Raw genomic sequence first — 6,000 nt, 5'->3', positions numbered from 1 at the left:
TAAGAAAATCAAGGACATCATCAAGAGGGACATTGGTGAAGAGGGACTCAACGTCAAAACTAAGCATCTTACAGGTCGGGAGAGAACGAACCCGTTCAATGAAGTCTTGAGAGTGACGGAGATGGGCAGGAGAAAAAGTACCAAGAAAGGGAGTGAGGGTTTTGGCCAACCAAGAAGCAAGAGAATAAGAGACAGAACCTCTAGAGGATATGATAGGACGTAGAGTAATATTTTGTTTATTTTTTTTATTTTATTTAGTAATTTAAGCATACATACAGAGGTACAAAAAATACAGGTAAGAGCAGCATGCCAAAGCCACTTATGTGCATAGCATTACGGGCTGGCTTAAAATTAACTTAAGATTAACTATATAAGGTTTATGAGTTTTGGGAAGGCCATAGAAATAGGGAAGAGAGGGACAGATGACACGAAACCGTTGAACAAGGTCAAAGTCAGGAGGACAGAGGTCGGAGAGAGTCCTTTTAGTTTCTTGTTGAAGTTCTCTTGATGCGATCAAGAGGGTTGGAAACGAGAGGAGTGTAGGTACGTGAGTCAGAGAGCAAGACATCAGCTTTACGGAGGTAATCCTCGCGATCAAGGATAACTACCGAATTACCTTAAGATAGTATGACAATGTTAGTATTAGACTTAAGAGAAGAAAGTTGGTAACGGTGCGCGGAAGGTGGTGGTTCTTAGAAAACAGACTATCAAGAGCAGGAAGGAGAGCGCCAAGAAAAGTGGACAAGTCAGGAAGATTACGGGAGCGAGACTGACGAAAAGAATCAAAAGAGGTAATCAGGGCAATACCATCGCGAGGGGCAGGCGAAGTGGCAAAGGAAAGGCCAAAACCAAGAAGTTCAAGCTCATACTGAGAGAGTAAGACAGAAGACAGGTTAGTAACACAGTCAGTGAGGGAGAATTTAGACCAAGGGCTAGCTGAGATGAGACGTTGAAGTTTATTCTGTAGTTTAGAAGAATGAATTTGTGTATTCAGGCGAGCAGTGTCAAAGGCAATGGTAGAGGGAAGGTTACAGAAATCTTGTGGTAGAGCCGCAAAGAGAGCACGTTGACGTTGACGGAAATTAAAGAAGGCATCTTCAACCTGAGACTTAGTAGAAAGAATGAGCTGTTGAAGTAGGAGACGGGCATGATCAGGAAAGGGAGTGCCCAGTGGGTTGGGTTTCAGGAAATGGGAGAAGGAAGGGGGCAGAACATGTTTAGCAAGACAGTCACGTAGGAAGCGAAGCTGATTATTACGACACCGGGTAGCAATAAGAGCAGCCTCATCAGATCGAAAGAGGGGTTTAAAAGATGGAAGAACATTAAAAATGTTGGAAAGAATATGACGCTTAACTGCGGGGTCCATACTACTACCACCACTGTTGCTGCTGCTGCTGCCTACTGCTGCTGCTGCCTGCTGCTGCTGCTGCTGCTGCTGCTGCTGCTGCTGCTGCTGCTGCCTGCTGCTGTTGCTGCTGCTGCTGCTGCTGCTACTGCCTGCTGCTGCTGCTGCTGCTGCTGCTGCTGCTGCCTGCTGCTGCTGCTGCTGCTGCTGCTGCTGCTGCTGCTGCTGCTGCTGCTGCTGCTGCTGCTGCTGCCTGCTGCTGCCTGCTGCTGCTGCCTGCTGCTACTACTGCTGCTGCTGCTGCTGCTGCCTGCTGCTGCCTGCTGCTGCCTGCTGATGCTGCCTGCTGCTACTGCTGCTGCTGCTGCTGCTGCGGCTGCTGCTGCGGCTGCTGCTGCTGCTGCTGCTGCTGCTGCTTCTGCCTGCTGCTGCTGCTGCTGCTGCCTGCTGCTGCTGCTGCTGCTGCCTGCTGCTGCTGCTGCTGCTGCCTGCTGCTGCCTGCTGCTGCTTCTGCTGCTGCTGCTGCCTGCTGCTGCTGCTGCTGCTGCCTGCTGCTACTACTGCTGCTGCTGCTGCTGCTGCTGCTGCTGCTGCTGCCTGCTGCTGCCTGCTGCTGCTGCCTGCTGCTGCTGCTGCTGCTGCTGCTGCTGCTGCTGCTGCTGCTGCCTGCTGCTGCTGCCTGCTGCTGCTGCTGCTGCTGCTGCTGCTGCTGCTGCTGCCTGCTGCTGCTGCTGCTGCTGCTGCTGCTGCTGCTGCTGCCTGCTGCTGCTGCTGCTGCTGCTGCTGCTGCTGCTGCTGCTGATGCTGCTGCTGCTGCTGCTGCTGCTGCTGCTGCTGCTGCTGCTGCTGCTGCTGCTGCTGCTGCTGCTGTTGCTGTTGCTGCTGATGCTGCTGCTGCTGCTGCTGCTGCTGCTGCTGCTATGCTGCCTGCTGCTGCTGCTGCTGCCTGCTGCTGCTGCTGCTGCGGCTGCTGCTGCCTGCTGCTGCTGTTGTCTGCTGCTGCTGCTGCTGCTGCTGCTGCTGCTGCTGCTGCTGCTGCTGCTGCTGCTGCTGCCTGCTGCTGCTGCTGCTGCTGCTGCTGCTGCTGCTGCTGCTACTGCTGCTGCTGCCTGCTGCTGCTGCTGCTGCTGCTGCTGCTGCTTCTGCTGCTGCTGCTGCTGCTGCTGCTGCTGCTGCTGCCTGCTGCTGCTGCTGCCTGCTGCTGCTGCTGCTGCTGCCTGCTGCTGCTGCTGTTGCTGCTGCTGCTGCTGCTGCTGCTGCTGCTGCTGCTGTTGCTGCTGCTGCTGCTGTGCTGCTGCTGCTGCTGCTGCTGCTGTTGTGCTGCTGCTGCTGCTGCTGCTGCTGCTGCTGCTGCCTGCTGCTGCTGCTGCTGCTGCCTGCTGCTGCTGCTGCCTGCTGCTGCTGCTGCTGCTGCTGCTGCTGCTGCCTGCTGCTGCCTGCTGCTGCTGCTTGCTGCTGCTGCTTCTGCTGCTGCTGCTGCGGCTGCTGCTTCTGCTGCTCGTTAGTGTGACTTTGTAAATGGTCCAAGTCGAACCGAAACGTCGTCGTAAGCTCCTCTCTTCTATGTGCGGGTTATTTGTTTATCTTTCTAAGATGTAACTGTAGAAAAACACTCATTTTATTTGTCTTCACTCATAGATAGCGTCACTTGTTCACATAAAGGTATGTTGCACGAAACTGGGAGCGTTGCTGTTATGTACTGTACAAGAGTGAAGGAAACTTGTATACACTGTAAGGTGTTTGTATTGCTATGAAAACGTTTCAAAAATGCATGCATAATGCAAATTGAACAAGTATCAGCCAGCAGATAGACAGGTATTAATACGCGTTCGTCCAACGAACATTCACTTTCGGTTTGTATACTTTCTCCGTGAGCTGCGCGTCTCTCTCATTTACTTGTTGTGAGAAATTATGTGGGTGAATTTCACAGGTACAATCCTGAATTAACATTTCACACACATAACTGGAGAGAACTCTGACACATCAAAAACAGATTACACTTATTGATATTGATGTACCTCGGTGACAAGTGGGACTTGAGGAACACTAGGTCACAATAGTGTCCCTCCTTCGATGCCCACCTTCTCACCTCCCCAATCTAGTAATTATTAGGAACATATGGTTCCTGAATAATTACTAGACTTTATAAAAATTATTATTGAGTATAACTGTTGCAACATAAGTGTTCATAAAAATTAAAACACCCACTATTCCTTGGGTTATATTACCTAACGCCTCTCTATAAGAGGGCAACTAATACTAGCCAATGAATAGCTACTTGTAGTAAAAATTAATACACTGAGAGAAGCACATTACAATAGATGATACTTGTCATGGGCAGTTCCTTATTTCAGACGATGCCAAGTCTCGTTTTCAATTATTATCAGCACTAGTCCGTCAGTTATTTCACAGATCTGGACCTTTCCGGATACATTAGTTCTTCATTTCATTGGAAGATTCGGCCGATAGTTTCCCTATAGGACCCGATGACACGTGATTTACACTTACAATGTACACTTTACGCCACTTTGGAAGGATGATAGCGAGTACCGTACATTGTGGAACAGAGCTTTTAACTGTTGCCTCCTCTGACTTTACTCTGTTTACTATTAATCTTTGTGTTCTATTTGTTAGTAATTTACAGATCCATCTACTAACTTTTCATGTTTTTCCTTTATCGCGCATTTTGTGAGCTATTACACCATGATCGCACTTATTGAAGGCTTTTGCAAAGTCTGTGTGTACTAAATCTGCATTTTGTTTGTCCTCCAGTGCTTCCAAGATCATGTCATAGTGGTCCAGTAGTTGTGAGAGGCAGGAGTGACCTGCTCTAAACGCATGTTGACCTGGATTGTGCAATTATTAGGTATCCAAGTGGTTGGCAATCTTGCTCCTTAGAACCCTTTCAAAGATTTTTATGAAGTGGGACATTAGTGCTTTTCCTCTGTAATTTATTGCAATTGCTTTTCTGCCACCTTTCTGGAGTGGAGCTACATTCGTTGTTTTAGTGACTGTGGGGTGACCCCTGTGTCTATGCTCTCTCTCCACAGAATATTTATATGAAAGGGGTTTCTTGCAGTTCTTGATGAACATGGAGTTCCAAAAGTCTGGGCCTGGGGCAGAGTGCATGAGAATGCGATTTATTGTTTTTTCAAAGTCGTGTGGTGTTAGGGTTATAACAGAGTTTCTGGCAGAAACCAAATATTGAGTCTCGGTCGTAAGAAATTCATTTAGATTGTCGGCCCTTAGTCTGATTAATTAACGGCTCACTAAACGCTGACTCGTACTGGGATTTCAGTATCTCACTTATTTCTTTGCTGTCCTCTGTGTAAATCCCATTTCTTTTATGCAAGGGCCCGGTACCGGATGTGGTTTTTGCCCTAGAATTGACATAACAAAAGAAATATTTTGTGTTTCTTTTAATTTTATTCATTGCTTTAAGATCTTCCTGTGAGTTTCTTTGGGTCCTATATGATTCCTTAAGCTTTTCTATCTCCTTAATATTTTCTATTTCTCTGAACAGTGCCTCCTTGCGTATTTCAGTTAGACTGGCCCCCTTTGAGCAGCTCTGTGATTCTTCGCCTTCGCTTGAAGAGAGAATGCCTCGGTCTTTCCAGTTTACATCTTCTCTTCTTTTTTCTTAAGGGAATGTGCCTGGATCATACCACAAGTGCCTCAGAGTTATTTTTTTCTAGGCAAAGGTTAGGATCCGTGATGTTTACGACATGGTTAATTTGATCCCACTGGATGTTTCTGTTATTGAAGTTGAATTTGGTGAAGGCACCTTCATAACTGATCTTATTTTACTGGTCAGGAGCCCTGCGCATACACGTCTGTACTTCGATTGTATTAAGATCCGAATGTATTGTCTTTGATACCTTGAGTATGCCTGGAGAGAGTTTCGGTGGTCAACTCCCCCGTACTAGTTAATTTTCTCTGAATTGCGTTGCCGATGATCCATGCAGGATCAACCCAATCTTGCAGGTCTTTGAGACTGATTGTTATGCTTATGACCTCAATACGGAGCTTCCCTAAATTCTGAAGGTCATGTGGCACCTCTCCAAATCTATGAAACTGTTCAATATGGCTCTTTTTATTTTCTCTGTATCTCAAAACAGATCTTTCAATTGGTCTTTAGCATGTCTATAATTGGCTGAGATCGCAAGTTCTGTAATCTGAACGTTTTTGTCAAATCCTTTCAATCATCTATCTAAGCTCTGAACTGATCCCAAAATGTAGTGTACTCTGTTAGAGTGTCACAAAACATTGGTAAATTTAATTGATGCAATATAGGCAACATGTTAACGAGACTGACTACTTGTAACATTAGCTGCATTAGTCGAATTCCCTTTCTGACTAGTCTTTAATACATTCATCTGACTATTGTACTCTCGCATCTCTTCTTTACACTCTTTGTCTTCCTCAGCGAATTCCTTGAACCTCACTGATATTCTCCTTGGACTCATCATCCTCAACGGATTGCATTTCATATGACAGAAAAGCTGTCTCATAGGCCTTCCACTTTTCCTCTAAAAGTTTTAGGTAGCCTTGCAAGTCATTGAAAATTGCACCGCTGTGTTGGCTAGTGTTCTGGCATTCATTGCGTGCTCTGTTGAAATGTCCTTAATATATTGACACTGATGCTTTAATTTCGT

This window comes from Cherax quadricarinatus, chromosome 69 (assembly GCF_038502225.1).
Source record: "Cherax quadricarinatus isolate ZL_2023a chromosome 69, ASM3850222v1, whole genome shotgun sequence".
Classification (NCBI taxonomy): domain Eukaryota; kingdom Metazoa; phylum Arthropoda; class Malacostraca; order Decapoda; family Parastacidae; genus Cherax; species Cherax quadricarinatus.
Note: the sequence above shows the minus strand (reverse complement) of the source record.